General features: G+C 51.2%; 1 long non-coding RNA gene across 2 annotated transcripts; it reads left to right on the forward strand.

Moving 5' to 3' along the window:
- The first annotated feature begins 907 nt into the window (after nt 1-907).
- LOC142249513 (uncharacterized) lies at nt 908-10,934 on the forward strand. 2 transcript variants are annotated; one of them, XR_012725072.1, is made up of 5 exons: nt 908-1,149; nt 1,951-2,019; nt 2,194-2,276; nt 2,341-2,481; nt 9,475-10,934. It is a non-coding gene; the product is annotated as an uncharacterized LOC142249513 (long non-coding RNA). The 2 variants fall into 2 exon arrangements; XR_012725073.1 differs by lacking the exon at nt 908-1,149 and adding an exon at nt 1,772-1,790.
- The last annotated feature ends 7,117 nt before the right edge of the window (nt 10,935-18,051 follow it).

Here is an 18,051-nt window from a genome sequence, read left to right on the forward strand (position 1 = left end):
ATCCAGCTGTCTCTGTGCCCTGTAGACCCGCCATCATCCCACTGTGCCTGTAGACCCGCCATCATCCCACTGTGCCCTGTAGATCCGCCGTCGTCCGGCTGTCCCTGTAGATCCGCCGTCGTCCGGCTGTCCCTGTAGATCCGCCGTCGTCCGGCTGTCCCTGTAGATCCGCCGTCGTCCGGCCTGTCCCTGTGGATCCGCCGTCGTCCGGCTGTCCCTGTGGATCCGCCGCCGTCCGGCTGTCCCTGTGATCCGCCGCCGTCCGGCTGTCCCTGTGGATCCGCCGTCGTCCGGCTGTCCCTGTGGATCCGCCGTCGTCCGGCTGTCCCTGTGGATCCGCCGTCGTCCGGCTGTCCCTGTGGATCCGCCGTCGTCCGGCTGTCCCTGTGGATCCGCCGTCGTCCGGCTGTCCTGTGGATCCGCCGTCGTCCGGCTGTCCCTGTGGATCCGCCGTCGTCCGGCTGTCCCTGTGGATCCGCCGTCGTCCGCTGTCCCTGTGGATCCGCCGTCGTCCGGCCTGTCCCTGTGGATCCGCCGTCGTCCGGCCTGTCCTTGTGGATCCGCCGTCGTCCGGCTGTCCCTGTAGATCCGCCGTCGTCCCGGCTGTCCCTGTAGATCCGCCGTCGTCCGGCTGTCCCTGTAGATCCGCCGTCATCCGGCTGTCCCTGTAGATCCGCCGTCATCCGGCCTGTCCCTGTAGATCCGCCATCATCCGGCTGTCCCTGTAGATCTTCCGTCATCCGGCTGTCCCTGTAGATCTTCCGCCATTTGGCTGTCTCTGTGCCCTGTAGATCCGCCATCATCCAGCTCTCTGTGCCCTCATTCTGCTTACCTAATAGCGCCCTGGCATGCTATGACCACATTTACAGCAATCTAACCTTCACTGTTGTCTCTTCACGTAGACCTTCACCCGCAGAATATTCCATAAACATCTGACCATCATCATCCACCTGCATGAGGTTGTGACACAAGAATCGGAGGCGAATGTTCCACAATCTGCACAGACCCGGCGTGAATCACCAGCGCAGGACACAAGCACCGGTGTTTAGACCGGCCGCACAGGCATGGACGGCACTAGGTGTCTTCTACAAGCGTTACTGTAACCATGGGGTGTATCAGCTGCCCCTGTACCAAGGAGCCCCCGGCCAGGTAACGACTACTCCTCTAATTAGCGTAAGGAGCCCCCGGCCAGGTAACGACTACTCCTCTAATTAGCGCAAGGAGCCCCCGGCCAGGTAACGACTACTCCTCTAATTAGCGCAAGGAGCCCCCAGCCAGGTAACGACTACTCCTCTAATTAGCGCAAGGAGCCCCAGCCAGGTAACGACTATTCTCTAATTAGCGCAAGGAGCCCCCGGCCAGGTAACGACTACTCCTCTAATTAGCGCAAGGAGCCCCCGGCCAGGTAACGACTACTCCTCTAATTAGCGCAAGGAGCCCCGGCCAGGTAACGACTATTCCTCTAATTAGCGCAAGGAGCCCCCGGCCAGGTAACGACTACTCCTCTAATTAGCGCAAGGAGCCCCCGGCCAGGTAACGACTACTCCTCTAATTAGCGCATGGAGCCCCCGGCCAGGTAACGACTATTCCTCTAATTAGCGCAAGGAGCCCCCGGCCAGGTAACGACTACTCCTCTAATTAGCGCATGGAGCCCCCGGCCAGGTAACGACTACTCCTCTAATTAGCGCATGGAGCCCCCGGCCAGGTAACGACTATTCTCTAATTAGCGCAAAGAGCCCCCGGCCAGGTAACGACTACTCCTCTAATTAGCGCAAGGAGCCCCCGGCCAGGTAACGACTACTCCTCTAATTAGCGCATGGAGCCCTGGGTAGTAACAGTATATATATATATATATATATATAATCTATACAGTGTGCTGACATTGATGTGTGTGCCCCAGATGAGGGGTAACCCTCAGCGCTTCCTAATTTGTGACCTTTCCCTCCATAGACTGCATTGCGCGCCCTGCGGTCAGGAGATTGCAGACAAAAATTGCAGGAGTTGGAAGAGAAAAGCGCGGTAAGAAAAGCTCCGGAGATCGGGGGGCACAGGTGCTGGTATGGGGGATGGGTATTATAATGGGGGGGGAGTGGACATAGAACGACTGATTACAAGGCTGTAATATCAGCCAAGGTAAATTGCTGTCAGTCTGGCAGTGAAGAGAGACTATAAGAACCATACCGCCCGTTACAGATTGTGCGGTTGTCGGGAGCGTCCGTCATCGTGAGGATCGCGGATGGACGGCGCCAGGAGGAGTGACAACCTACAATCCGCAGGTGAGTACAGAGGACATTGTGAATCACAGAACGGCGGGCGACTTCTCACACTGCGCTCCTATAGGATGTAAACTGGACGTACCTAGCGGAGGACGCCACCGCCTCCTACACCGCACAGCCGCGCTGGAGGAACATAGCGGAGCTGGTACCCGGCACGCAGCAGCCGGACACCTTCAAGGCTCTCCTAGTGACCTGGTACAGAAAGGTAAGGGGAGGGAAACAACCAGCCGATACTATGTCTCCTAATTACTAGACAGTGAGCCGCTGTATATACCCCGGCTATTTCACATCCGATCATGTGTGCTACGTGCAAATGTGGAGGTAGTGCGGTGCGGATCTGCAATGCTATACACAGTTACTGACATATTTAGGTTTACTGTATATCAAAGATATATACAATACTTTTTTGTAACAAAAAATAATATATGAAATACATACATTTTTTATATGGACCACATAAAGTATAAAGCACCAATAATTAGATATATATATATATAAAAAAAAAGAGTGCACTCAAAACCAATATAATTAATAAAATACCATTTATTAGAATTTCTTAAAACATTTTTGTAATTTAAAAAATATTTTTCAATATTAATCGCAAAAAAACCCACTTTTTGACTCAACACTATTGAACACAGGAAAAAATATATAATTGATTAATACAAAACATGCAATAATAAATAACGTTCCTCAAATAAAAATTGTTGTGCACCGTGCCCTTTAATAGAATAATTGTATATATGTGTGTAAATACATAAAAAATAATTGAGATATATATATATATATATATACACAAAATTGTCCAGATTGTATTATATATTTATATTAATCACATAAGACTCTCAAAAGGTTAATAATTTACCAAATTGTAATATAACACACTCACATGAGACACCAGTTCATAAAGAAATAATAATAAATACCGTATTTTTCGGACTATAAGACGCACCCTGGTTATAGAGGAGGAAAATGGGAAAATAAAACTTTAAGCAAAAAATGTGGTCATGACACACTGTTATGGGGCGAGGATCTGCTGCTGACACTGTTATGGGGGTAATGTCCCCAAATTCTCTACTAAGGTACCCCATCCTGGTAATGATCCTCCTGCCTTGTATATGATCCTGCTATAAACCCCCATCCATCCTGTTCACATACCCCCCCCCCATCCAGCCTGTTCACATACCCCCCCCCCATCCAGCCTGTTCACATACCCCCCCCCCCATCCAGCCTGTTCACATACCCCCCCCCCCATCCAGCCTGTTCACATACCCCCCCCCCATCCAGCCTGTTCACATACCCCCCCCCTCAGCCTGTTCACATACCCCCCCCCCCATCCAGCCTGTTCACATACCCCCCCCATCCAGCCTGTTCACATACCCCCCCCCCATCCAGCCTGTTCACATACCCCCCCCATCCAGCCTGTTCACATACCCCCCCCCATCCAGCCTGTTCACATACCCCCCCCATCCAGCCTGTTCACATACCCCCCCCATCCAGCCTGTTCACATACCCCCCCCATCCAGCCTGTTCACATACCCCCCCCATCCAGCCTGTTCACATACCCCCCCCATCCAGCCTGTTCACATACCCCCCCATCCAGCCTGTTCACATACCCCCCCCATCCAGCCTGTTCACATACCCCCCCCATCCAGCCTGTTCACATACCCCCCCCATCCAGCCTGTTCACATACCCCCCCCATCCAGCCTGTTCACATACCCCCCCATCCAGCCTGTTCACATACCCCCCCCATCCAGCCTGTTCACATACCCCCCCCATCCAGCCTGTTCACATACCCCCCCCATCCAGCCTGTTCACATACCCCCCCCCATCCAGCCTGTTCACATACCCCCCCCATCCAGCCTGTTCACATACCCCCCCCATCCAGCCTGTTCACATACCCCCCCCATCCAGCCTGTTCACATACCCCCCCCATCCAGCCTGTTCACATACCCCCCCCATCCAGCCTGTTCACATACCCCCCCCATTCAGCCTGTTCACATACCCCCCCATCCAGCCTGTTCACATACCCCCCCCATCCAGCCTGTTCACATACCCCCCCCATCCAGCCTGTTCACATACCCCCCCCATCCAGCCTGTTCACATACCCCCCCCATCCAGCCTGTTCACATACCCCCCCCATCCAGCTGTTCACATACCCCCCCCATCCAGCCTGTTCACATACCCCCCCCATCCAGCCTGTTCACATACCCCCCCCATCCAGCCTGTTCACATACCCCCCCCCATCCAGCCTGTTCACATACCCCCCCCATCCAGCCTGTTCACATACCCCCCCATCCAGCCTGTTCACATACCCCCCCCATCCAGCCTGTTCACATACCCCCCCCATCCAGCCTGTTCACATACCCCCCCCATCCAGCCTGTTCACATACCCCCCCCATCCAGCTGTTCACATACCCCCCCATCCAGCCTGTTCACATACCCCCCCCATCCAGCCTGTTCACATACCCCCCCATCCAGCCTGTTCACATACCCCCCCCCATCCAGCCTGTTCACATACCCCCCCCATCCAGCCTGTTCACATACCCCCCCCATCCAGCCTGTTCACATACCCCCCCCATCCAGCCTGTTCACATACCCCCCCATCCAGCCTGTTCACATACCCCCCCATCCAGCCTGTTCACATACCCCCCCATCCAGCCTGTTCACATACCCCCCCATCCAGCCTGTTCACATACCCCCCCATCCAGCCTGTTCACATACCCCCCCATCCAGCCTGTTCACATACCCCCCCATCCAGCCTGTTCACATACCCCCCCATCCAGCCTGTTCACATACCCCCCCATCCAGCCTGTTCACATACCCCCCCATCCAGCCTGTTCACATACCCCCCCATCCAGCCTGTTCACATACCCCCCCATCCAGCCTGTTCACATACCCCCCCCATCCAGCCTGTTCACATACCCCCCCATCCAGCCTGTTCACATACCCCCCCATCCAGCCTGTTCACATACCCCCCCATCCAGCCTGTTCACATACCCCCCCATCCAGCCTGTTCACATACCCCCCCATCCAGCCTGTTCACATACCCCCCCATCCAGCCTGTTCACATACCCCCCCATCCAGCCTGTTCACATACCCCCCCCATCCAGCCTGTTCACATACCCCCCCATCCAGCCTGTTCACATACCCCCCCCATCCAGCCTGTTCACATACCCCCCCATCCAGCCTGTTCACATACCCCCCCATCCAGCCTGTTCACATACCCCCCCATCCAGCCTGTTCACATACCCCCCCATCCAGCCTGTTCACATACCCCCCCATCCAGCCTGTTCACATACCCCCCCCATCCAGCCTGTTCACATACCCCCCATCCAGCCTGTTCACATACCCCCCCATCCAGCCTGTTCACATACCCCCCCATCCAGCCTGTTCACATACCCCCCCATCCAGCCTGTTCACATGCCCCCCCCCATCCAGCCTGTTCACATGCCCCCCCCATCCAGCCTGTTCACATGCCCCCCCCATCCAGCCTGTTCACATGCCCCCCCCATCCAGCCTGTTCACATGCCCCCCCCATCCAGCCTGTTCACATGCCCCCCCCATCCAGCCTGTTCACATGCCCCCCCCATCCAGCCTGTTCACATGCCCCCCCCATCCAGCCTGTTCACATGCCCCCCCCATCCAGCCTGTTCACATGCCCCCCCCCATCCAGCCTGTTCACATGCCCCCCCATCCAGCCTGTTCACATGCCCCCCCCATCCAGCCTGTTCACATGCCCCCCCCATCCAGCCTGTTCACATGCCCCCCCCATCCAGCCTGTTCACATGCCCCCCCCATCCAGCCTGTTCACATGCCCCCCCCATCCAGCCTGTTCACATGCCCCCCCCATCCAGCCTGTTCACATGCCCCCCCCATCCAGCCTGTTCACATGCCCCCCCCCATCCAGCCTGTTCACATGCCCCCCCCATCCAGCCTGTTCACATGCCCCCCCCATCCAGCCTGTTCACATACCCCCCCCATCCAGCCTGTTCACATACCCCCCCCCATCCAGCTGTTCACATACCCCCCCCCCATCCAGTTCACATACCCCCCCATCCAGCCTGTTCACATACCCCCCCATCCAGCCTGTTCACATACCCCCCCCCCATCCAGCCTGTTCACATACCCCCCCCCCCATCCAGCCTGTTCACATACCCCCCCCCCATCCAGCCTGTTCACATACCCCCCCCCCATCCAGCCTGTTCACATACCCCCCCCCATCCAGCCTGTTCACATACCCCCCCCATCCAGCCTGTTCACATACCCCCCCCCCCCCCCCCATCCAGCCTGTTCACATACCCCCCCCCCGCCCATCCAGCTGTTCACATACCCCCCCCCCCCATCCAGCCTGTTCACATACCCCCCCCCCCCCATCCAGCCTGTTCAACATACCCCCCCCCCCATCCAGTTCACATACCCCCCCCCCCATCCAGTTCACATACCCCCCCCATCCAGTTCACATACCCCCCCATCCAGTTCACATACCCCCCCATCCAGCTGTTCACATACCCCCCCATCCAGCCTGTTCACATACCCCCCCCCCCATCCAGCCTGTTCACATACCCCCCCCCCATCCAGCCTGTTCACATGCCCCCCCCCATCCAGCCTGTTCACATGCCCCCCCCCATCCAGCCTGTTCACATGCCCCCCCCCATCCAGCCTGTTCACATACCCCCCCCCCCATCCAGCCTGTTCACATACCCCCCCCCCCATCCAGCCTGTTCACATACCCCCCCCATCCAGCCTGTTCACATACCCCCCCCCATCCAGCCTGTTCACATACCCCCCCCCATCCAGCCTGTTCACATACCCCCCCCATCCAGCCTGTTCACATACCCCCCCCATCCAGCCTGTTCACATACCCCCCCCCCATCCAGCCTGTTCACATACCCCCCCCCCATCCAGCCTGTTCACATACCCCCCCCATCCAGCCTGTTCACATACCCCCCCCCCCCCATCCAGCCTGTTCACATACCCCCCCCCCCCATCCAGCCTGTTCACATACCCCCCCCCCCCCATCCAGCCTGTTCACATACCCCCCCCCCCATCAGTTCACATACCCCCCCCCCCATCCAGTTCACATACCCCCCCCATCCAGTTCACATACCCCCCCATCCAGTTCACATACCCCCCCCATCCAGCCTGTTCACATACCCCCCCCCCCATCCAGCCTGTTCACATACCCCCCCCCCCATCCAGCCTGTTCACATACCCCCCCCCCATCCAGCCTGTTCACATGCCCCCCCCCATCCAGCCTGTTCACATGCCCCCCCCCATCCAGCCTGTTCACATGCCCCCCCCCATCCAGCCTGTTCACATACCCCCCCCCCATCCAGCCTGTTCACATACCCCCCCCCCCATCCAGCCTGTTCACATACCCCCCCCCCCATCCAGCCTGTTCACATACCCCCCCCCATCCAGCCTGTTCACATACCCCCCCCCATCCAGCCTGTTCACATACCCCCCCCCCATCCAGCCTGTTCACATACCCCCCCCCCATCCAGCCTGTTCACATACCCCCCCATCCAGCCTGTTCACATACCCCCCCCCCCATCCAGCCTGTTCACATACCCCCCCCCATCCAGCCTGTTCACATACCCCCCCCCCCATCCAGCCTGTTTCTACAACATACCCCCCCCCCCATCCAGCCTGTTCACATACCCCCCCCCCATCCAGCCTGTTCACATACCCCCCCCCCCATCCAGCCTGTTCACATACCCCCCCCATCCAGCCTGTTCACATACCCCCCCCCCATCCAGCCTGTTCACATACCCCCCCCCCCCCATCCAGCCTGTTCACATACCCCCCCCCATCCAGCCTGTTCACATACCCCCCCCATCCCTCCTGCTCATATACTCCCATCCTGCTATATGCCCCCATCGTGCTCATATACCATCCTGGTATATGGCCTGTATCCTATAGCACAGAGAAAAAAATAAACGTTTATACTCACCTTTTCCTCACTCCCTGCAGCCGATCATCTTCCTCTCTGGCACGCTGACCTGTGTGTGGAGCCGTTCCCCTGCAGCATCGCGATGTCTTCCTGTCTGTGCCGATCAGCTGACCAGCTCAGCACAAATCAGCTGACCGGCACAGACAGGAAGACATCGCGTGCAGCAGGGGGCCGGCTCCACACACGGGGACGGGTGAGTGCACTGATTCACTGCACCCCGCGCTGGTAATGACGCGCGGGGGGCAGTGAATACAGCCGCACATGATCACTCCAGGCTGTAATTGCCAGGGGTGATCATGCGGCCGGCTCTTTGCTATGCGCGCATCCCCGCTCGTCCTCCCGCCCACCTGTAGCGCCGGCTTCAGCGCTGAGAGATGGGCGGGAGGATGGGCGTGCATATGTAATGAGCGGGCCCACGTGGTCACGGCAGGCACTGCTGCTGCCTGCTCGTGCCCCCGATGACCTGCAGCACCCTCATTCCCAGCCGCAGCCCTATAGTCAGACCATAAGACGCACCCCCAACTTTCCCCCAACATTTGGGGGAAAAAAAGTGCGTCTTATGGTCCGAAAAATACGGTAAGTTATAACCCATAATTAGTAAATAGATATTTAAACCATCACTTAATCTAGAGTCAAAGTGAGCATGTGTACAATCAGAAACCAACCATCAGCTTGGGGTTTGAACGCTGCCCTAATGATTTATGTAGAAATCAAAGTGAGCGTGTACTGAGTCAAAATTAACACCAGCACATAATCTGGACACTGTTATATTGGGCATATAAATTAGCGGTGAAGCATTACAGGGACATATTAAATATAATAAAGAACCTACATAGTAGTCACAATGGCCATGTGTTACCTGTGCCCATGTGGAATCAAAAGAGCTTCCCGACGCGCGTTTCGGCGCTGTGCCTTCTTCTTGGAATTATTTTTTATGTATTTACACACATATATACAATTATTCTTCTATTAAACGGCACAGTGCACAACAATTTTTATTTGGGGAACGTTATTTATTATTGGTGCATGTTTTTTATTAATCAATTTTACAGTATATTTTTTCCTGTGTTCAATAGTGTTGTCAAAAAGTGTTTTTTTTGCGATTAATATTGAAATATATTTTTTAAATTACAAAAATGTTTTAAGAAATTCTAATAAATTATATTTTATTAATTATATTGGTTTTGAGTGCACTCTTTTTTCGTTATATATATGGTTACTGACTTGTAATCTCCTTTCAGTACATGACATCTCAGCCACAATCCACCACAGATCAGAAGAAGCAACCGGACCCCGGAGCAAACCACAAACCCTCTGAACAGAAACCGTGAACTGCTCCTGCCAGCGATGGTCTCCACCATTCACTTCTGGATTAAAACGTTAGGACATCATTTGGACTGAATTCTCTCTAATGGTGCAATCTAGGGGATTTTAAGCCAATATAGGTTTTTTACCTGAGCATTTTATACCCACTTGTTGGTAACTTCTATTAAAGAAAACCCCACAATGATCACTAAACACAGGACAAAACAATGGTTCCCATAATGCCATATTTTGTTGCGTCACCCATCACTGCAAACAAATGATTTCAATAACTTTAAATGAGACTTCTGCACCCGTCCTCAGGTATTTTGGCCGGCTCCTTGTAAGCAGACGGTTCCTCGTGTCTCAGGTGTGAAGGTGCATTCTCCACGCTGCAGGTTTCAGCTCCTTCCACAGATGTTCAAGGCTCACAGAAGCCACTTCAGAAAATCCCAATGTTTTGCTCTAAGCTGTTCTTGCATATATTTAGCTGTGTTTTGGGTTATTATCCGGTTAGATGACTCAGATGAAGCTTTGGACTGTGCTGCGGTTTGCTCCAGAATACCCTGATAGTCTAGAAAGCTCATTGCACAGATGCAAGACAGTGCGCCAGAAAACACACCTAATCCTTCATGTTTCACAGTAGGTATAATGTTCTTTTCTTTTTGTGCTGATGTGACTTTCCAAAAAGCTCCAGTTTTGTCTCATCAGACCAAATGACATCCTCCCAAAAGCTTTAGTCCTTATCAATGTATTTCTGCCAATTCCAGTTTTTCTTATGCCTTATTTTTCAACAATGAGTTCCTCAGTCATCCTCCACAAAGTCCACATGGCAGCAGCCACTGAGGATGATCTGACACTGATGTACTCTAGACGTCACCTCCAATCTCAGGCCTCTTTTTATCACCATATTATTCATCTCTTGAAACTTTGTCATCAACTTTCTTCTTATAACATATAGGGATGTCAGCTATAGTCCAACAGACACACGTTTTAGAGATTGTATAGCCTTTAACATTTATCTGTTTTCTTTCTAATATCATGAGACAACTCTTTGGTCCATATTCCATGCAGTACTCACTAGTGACCAGCGAGCACGGCCATGCTCAGGACGCAGTTCGATGCTTAGATCGTCACCACTTGTGTACAAAGTATAAATGGAAGTCAATGGGGAAATTAATTTTTCTAGTAAAAAAAAAAAAAAAAAAAAAAAGCTCAAGTCATTCATTGACTTGCATTATACTTGTATCAAACAGTTGACTGGATGGATACAAGTACTGTCACATAGTAGTGCTTGCTCATCATGATACCAAATAGCACAACAACTACTTTTCACTGTTTAAATTAAAACTGTATATATTTTCTAGAGACCTGTGATGCTAATTAAAGGCATATGTAAACTGGGCAATTTTTGATCTTTTCTAGAAGCATTATTTTCTCTTATAAACAAAAAATATACTGTATCAGCTCACCACACTTGCTGCAGTCCCGTAATGGAGAAATCAGCACACGGATGGTTGAGAAGTCAGCAGATAAATTAGAAAGCATAAATACAGCACCATCTTTTATTGAATTAAAAAGGTATCTTTATTTGTAAGGTTTTCATAAAATCCAAGAACATGCAGCACATAATATAAAATTGTCCCGGTCAGAGCGACGCGTTTCAACAAACTGTCTTAATCATGGTCTGAACCACAACTGACCAAATACAAAGAAGGGAGTCCACCTGTGAGGCTAGCAACTAATGGGTTAACATGCAAAAAAACCCCATACAATTAAAAGCCTATACAAAACAAATTCCATCATAATTATAAATATAATAAATATATCCCTCTAAGAATAACTATCATGATTCCAAATATGTTCTTTACACTTAATTAGTAACGTATAAAGAACATATTCGGAATCATGATAGTTATTCTTAGAGGGATATAATTAGATTAGATTTTAACATTTTTCTGCTATTTAATCAATATAATTATTTTAATCTTCATTATAACAATACATTCTGCTCTTTAAAATTTTAAAAAAAAACAACTTTCAAAAATACATAATTTATGAACAGATCAATAATGTAAAGTTGAATCTTGTCTGCTGAAGGAAACTTCTCAACCGAGAGACCTTCTGGATCTTCACCCTGGAAACCAGATACCCCCATGGTCTGAACAGCAGACAAGATTTAATTTAACGTTATTGATCTGTTCATAAATGTATTTTTTTAAAGTTGGTCTTTTGAGAAAAAAAATTAAGAGCAGAATATATTGTTATAATGAAGAAAATCTAATCAATAGAATTTTTTTAAACATTTTTCTGCTATTTAATCTAAATATATCCCTCTAAGATAATCATCATGATTCCGAATATGTTCTTTACACTTTACTAATTATGATGGAATTTGTTTTGTATAGGCTTTTAATTGTATGTTTTTTTGCATGTTAACCCATTAGTTGCTAGCCTCACAGGTGAGCAATTACTATTGGGTGGACTCCCTTCTTAAAGAAGGATTTGGTCAGTTGTGGTTCAGATCATCATTTAGACAGTTTGTTGAAACGCGTCGCTCTGACCGGGGCAATTTTATATTATGTGCTGCATGTTCTTGCATTTTATGAAAACCTTAAAGATACCTTTCATCTGGGATGTTTATTAGGGTGTATTCATGTGGCTCAGTATTAAAAAGGGGTTATCCGGCTTATTTTGATTTTTTTTTTATTATTACCCTATTGGGCTACTTTGGGGCAGGTAAGTAGATAGTGAGCACTTACGTGCCCTGCTGTCAGCCCCTCTCCCCCAGCTCAGAGTGGTCATGTAACCGCTCCTGCCGCAATTTTGCTGCTTCCGGTCATTTCATGTCAACATGGGCAGGGCCATGTTGACATGCAAGTCTGCAACAGCATGTTGCTGCCCTGCTGGGCGTGTACAGTGCATGGAGTCACCACCCCCCTTCCCTGCACCCTCCCACACATTCCCCCCACACCCCGTACTCTCCCCGCCCATGGTGTCACCACCGGGCCCCCGGCTCAGCAACTTCTCACCCTGCAGTGCGTGCAGCCGCGGGGATGACGATCGCTGCCATCAGGAGGTTAGATGATATCATTACCTGCTGTGACGATCTTCCCTTCACTCCTGTCAGCGCAGTCACTGACTTCTATGCCTGCCGCGTTCTCAGCAGTATCGCCCGTGACGTCACCGCTAGTGATGTGAGAACGCAGCAGGCATAGAAGTCAGTGACAGCGCTGACAGGAGTGAAGGGAAGATAGTCACAGCAGGTACTCTCAACTAACCTGATGGCAGCGATAAGTCATCCTCAGCAGTGACCTGGGCTATTAATGTTAGCTCAGGTCACTGCATTACTCTCCCAGCCAATGGGGGAACATTCTGTTCTTCATTGACTGGGACAGTGACTATGGTATGAATAGTCATGGGATCCCCTTACTAGATTACGCCAGACCTGGATTTGTTTTTATTTTCAATAAAATTGGTGAAAGAGGGAATGTTTTGGGGAGTATTTTTTTCAAATAAAACTTTTGTTGTTACTGACTGGCTTGGTGATGTCGGGTATCTGATAGACGCCTGACATCACTAACCCCAGGGCTTGATGCCAGGTGACATTACACATCTGGCATCAACCCCATATATTATCCTGTTTGCTACCACACCAGGGCATGGGATGAGTTGGGGCGAAGCACCAGGATTGGCACATCTAATGGATGTGTGACTTCTGGGGCAGCTGTGGCCTACTATTTTTAGCCTGGGGAGTGTCCAATAACAGTGGACCACCCTAGTCTGAGAATACCAGACCACAGCTGTGCTTTACCTTGGCTGGTGATCCAATTTGGGGGAACCCCATGTTTTTTTTGTTTTAAATTATTTATTTAATTCAAAACAGCGTGGGGCGCCCTCTGTTTTGGATTACCAGCCAAGGTCAAGCTACCAAATAGAATGGTGTTCCAAATGTTATTCCTAAGTCCGAACTGGGTGCAAAAACCTAAAAAAACATCACTATGGGGAGATAAGGTATGCACACCAGTGACTATGTAAGGGGAATACATGGAATAGCAGAAACTGCTGTGTGAATACTGACTTGAAAAATCCAATAGCCATATGTAAGAGTGAAAATGTGAAAAATGGAATCTGCATTACTGCCATGAACATATGAATCAAGGGAAATTTAGCTACTGAATTGATCAATGCAATAGAGCCCCAACACTACGCCAAAGTATTTCTCTACGTTGGGGTCCCTAGCTTGAGTGTGTCCTCTCATGCAGTTAAAAAAAACTTACCGTGTATGGGAAGCTGAGACCCAGGCTATTTATGCGTATGATATGGATTGGCAATAGGTGTGGTTGGCGAAGGTTCACAAACGAAAAACTACTAACAATAAGGAATAACGTTTGGAACACCATTCTAAGTCCAAACTGGGTGCAAAAACCTAAAAAAACATCACTATGGGGAGATAAGGTATGAACACCAGTGACTATGCAAGGGGAATACATGTAATAGCAGAAACTTCTGTGTGAATACTGACTTGAAAGAAGGGAATTTTGTTTACTTACCGTAAATTCCTTTTCTTCTAGCTCCAATTGGGAGACCCAGACACTTGGGTGTATAGCTTCTGCCTCCGGAGGCCACACAAAGTATTACACTTAAAAGTGTAAAGCCCCTCCCCTTCTGCCTATACACCCCCCGTGCATCACGGGCTCCTCAGTTTTGGTGCAAAAGCAAGAAGGAGGAAAAATTATAAATTGGTTTAAAGTAAATTCAATCCGAAGGAATTTCGGAGAACTGAAACCATTCAACATGAACAACATGTGTACCCAAAGAACAACAGCCCGAAGGGAACAGGGGCGGGCGCTGGGTCTCCCAATTGGAGCTAGAAGAAAAGGAATTTACGGTAAGTAAACAAAATTCCCTTCTTCTTTGTCGCTCCATTGGGAGACCCAGACAATTGGGACGTCCAAAAGCAGTCCCTGGGTGGGTAAAATAATACCTCGTAATAGAGCCGTAAAACGGCCCCTTCCTACAGGTGGGCAACCGCCGCCTGAAGGACTCGCCTACCTAGGCTGGCATCTGCCGAAGCATAGGTATGCACCTGATAGTGTTTTGTGAAAGTGTGCAGGCTCGACCAGGTAGCCGCCTGACACACCTGCTGAGCCGTAGCCTGGTGCCGCAAAGCCCAGGACGCACCCACGGCCCTGGTAGAATGGGCCTTCAGCCCTGAGGGAACCGGAAGCCCCGACGATCGGTAAGCTTCGATAATTGGTTCCTTGATCCACCGAGCCAGGGTTGATTTGGAAGCCTGTGTCCCTTTACGCTGTCCAGCGACAAGGACAAAGAGTGCATCTGAGCGGCGCAGGGGCGCCGTACGAGAAATGTAGAGTCTGAGTGCTCTCACCAGATCTAACAAGTGCAAATCCTTTTCACATTGGTGAACTGGATGAGGACAAAAAGAGGGTAAGGAGATATCCTGATTGAGATGAAAAGGGGATACCACCTTAGGGAGAAAGTCCGGAACCGGACGCAGAACCACCTTGTCCTGGTGAAACACCAGGAAAGGAGCCTTGTATGACAGCGCTGTCAGCTCGGACACTCTCCGAAGTGAAGTGACTGCTACTAGGAAAACCACTTTCTGCGAAAGGCGTGAAAGAGAAATATCCTTCATTGGCTCGAACGGTGATTTCTGAAGAGCCATCAGCACCCTGTTCAGATCCCAGGGTTCTAACGGCCGCTTGTAAGGAGGGACTATATGACAAACCCCCTGCAGGAACGTGCGTACCTGTGGAAGCCTGGCTAGGCGCTTCTGAAAAAATACAGAGAGCGCTGAAACCTGTCCCTTAAGAGAGCCGAGCGACAAACCCTTTTCCAGTCCGGATTGAAGGAATGACAGAAAAGTGGGTAAGGCAAATGGCCAGGGAGAAAAACCCTGAGCAGAGCACCAAGATAGGAATATCCTCCACGACCTTGCCTGGAGACCGATTAGGATCCCACTTCACCCAGAGCCCTGAAAGGGATGGGGAAGGAAAACAGCATGTGGCTCCTGCCTGTGTACCCGCAATGGGTACCTCAACCTTAACAGCACCGCCGACCAGAGTGGCGTGAGAAGGGAGCATGCTGGGGGCCCTGTTATGGGCCCTCTTTTCTTCCATCCGACCTAGTCAGCAGCTGCTGCTGACTAAGATGTGGAGCTATGCGTGGATGTCAGCCTCCTTCGCACAAAGCATAAAAACTGAGGAGCCCGTGATGCACGGGGGGTGTATAGGCAGAAGGGGAGGGGCTTTACACTTTTAAGTGTAATACTTTGTGTGGCCTCCGGAGGCAGAAGCTATACACCCAATTGTCTGGGTCTCCCAATGGAGCGACAAAGAAAATCAAAATGTGAACGTAGAGAAGAAGGGAATTTTGTTTACTTACCGTAAATTCCTTTTCTTCTAGCTCCTATTGGGAGACCCAGACAATTGGGTGTATAGCTTCTGCCTCCGGAGGCCACACAAAGTATTACACTTTTAAAAGTGTAACCCCTCCCCTCTGCCTATACACCCTCCCGTGCATCACGGGCCCATCAGTTTTGGTGCAAAAGCAGGAAGGAGGAAACTTATAAATTGGTCTAAGGTAAATCAATCCGAAGGATGTTCGGAGAACTGAAAACCATGAACCAAAGGAACAATTCAACATGAACATGTGTACACAAAAGAACAACAGCCCGAAGGGCACAGGGGCGGGTGCTGGGTCTCCCAATAGGAGCTAGAAGAAAAGGAATTTACGGTAAGTAAACAAAATTCCCTTCTTCTTTGTCGCTCCATTGGGAGACCCAGACAATTGGGACGTCCAAAAGCAGTCCCTGGGTGGGTAATAGAATACCTCAATAAACAAGAGCCGAAAAACGGCCCCCTCTTACAGGTGGGCAACTGCCGCCTGAAGGACTCGCCTACCTAGACTGGCATCTGCCGAAGCATAGGTATGCACCTGATAGTGTTTCGTGAAAGTGTGCAGGCTAGACCAGGTAGCCGCCTGACACACCTGCTGAGCCGTAGCCCGGTGCCGCAATGCCCAGGACGCACCCACGGCTCTGGTAGAATGGGCTTTCAGCCCTGAAGGAATCGGAAGCCCAGAAGAACGGTAGGCTTCAAGAATCGGTTCCTTGATCCACCGAGCCAAGGTTGACCTGGAAGCTTGCGACCCCTTACGCTGGCCAGCGACAAGGACAAAGAGCGCATCAGAACGGCGCAAGGGCGCCGTGCGAGAGACGTAGAGCCGGAGTGCTCTCACTAGATCTAACAAGTGCAAATCCTTTTCACATTGGTGAACTGGATGAGGGCAAAATGAAGGTAAGGAGATATCCTGATTGAGATGAAAAGGGGATACCACCTTAGGGAGAAATTCCGGGACCGGACGCAGAACCACCTTATCCTGGTGAAAAACCAGGAAAGGGGCTTTGCATGACAACGCTGCTAGCTCCGACACTCTACGGAGCGATGTAACTGCCACTAGAAAAGCCACCTTCTGCGAAAGACGTGATAGAGAGACATCCCGCAGCGGCTCGAAAGGTGGTTTCTGAAGAGCCCTTAGCACCCTGTTAAGATCCCAGGGTTCCAGCGGCCGCTTGTAAGGTGGGACTATGTGGCAAACTCCCTGCAGGAACGTGCGTACCTGCGGAAGCCTGGCTAGACGCTTTTGAAAAAACACGGAAAGCGCCGATACTTGTCCCTTGAGAGAGCCGAGAGACAAACCCTTGTCCATTCCGGATTGAAGGAAGGAAAGAAAAATGGGTAAGGCAAACGGCCAGGGGGTAAAACCCTTATCAGAGCACCAGGATAAGAAGATCCTCCAAGACCTGTGATAGATCTTGGTGGACGTTGGTTTCCTGGCCTGTCTCATAGTGGCAATGACATCTTGAGATAACCCTGAGGACGCTAGGATCCAGGACTCAATGGCCACACAGTCAGGTTGAGGGCCGCAGAATTCAGATGGAAAAACGGCCCTTGAGACAGCAAGTCTGGGCGGTCTGGGAGTGCCCACGGTTGACCCACCGTGAGGTGCCACAGATCCGGGTACCACGACCTCCTCGGCCAGTCTGGAGCGACGAGGATGGCGCGGCGGCAGTCGGACCTGATCTTGCGTAACACTCTGGGCAGCATCGCCAGAGGAGGAAATACATAAGGCAGTCGAAACTGCGACCAATCCTGAACTAATGCGTCCGCCGCCATAGCTCTGTGATCTTGAGACCGTGCCATGAATGCCGGGACTTTGTTGTTGTGCCGAGACGCCATGAGATCGACGTCCGGCGTTCCCCAGCGGCAACAGATCTCTCGAAAAACGTCCGGGTGAAGAGACCATTCCCCTGCGTCCATGCCCTGGCGACTGAGAAAGTCTGCTTCCCAGTTTTCTACGCCCGGGATGTGAACTGCGGAGATGGTGGAGGCTGTGGCTTCCACCCACAGCAGAATCCGCCGAACTTCCTGGAAGGCTTGACGGCTGCGCGTGCCGCCCTGGTGGTTGATGTACGCGACCGCCGTGGCGTT

Source organism: Anomaloglossus baeobatrachus, chromosome 8, assembly GCF_048569485.1.
Source record: "Anomaloglossus baeobatrachus isolate aAnoBae1 chromosome 8, aAnoBae1.hap1, whole genome shotgun sequence".
Classification (NCBI taxonomy): Eukaryota; Metazoa; Chordata; class Amphibia; order Anura; family Aromobatidae; genus Anomaloglossus; species Anomaloglossus baeobatrachus.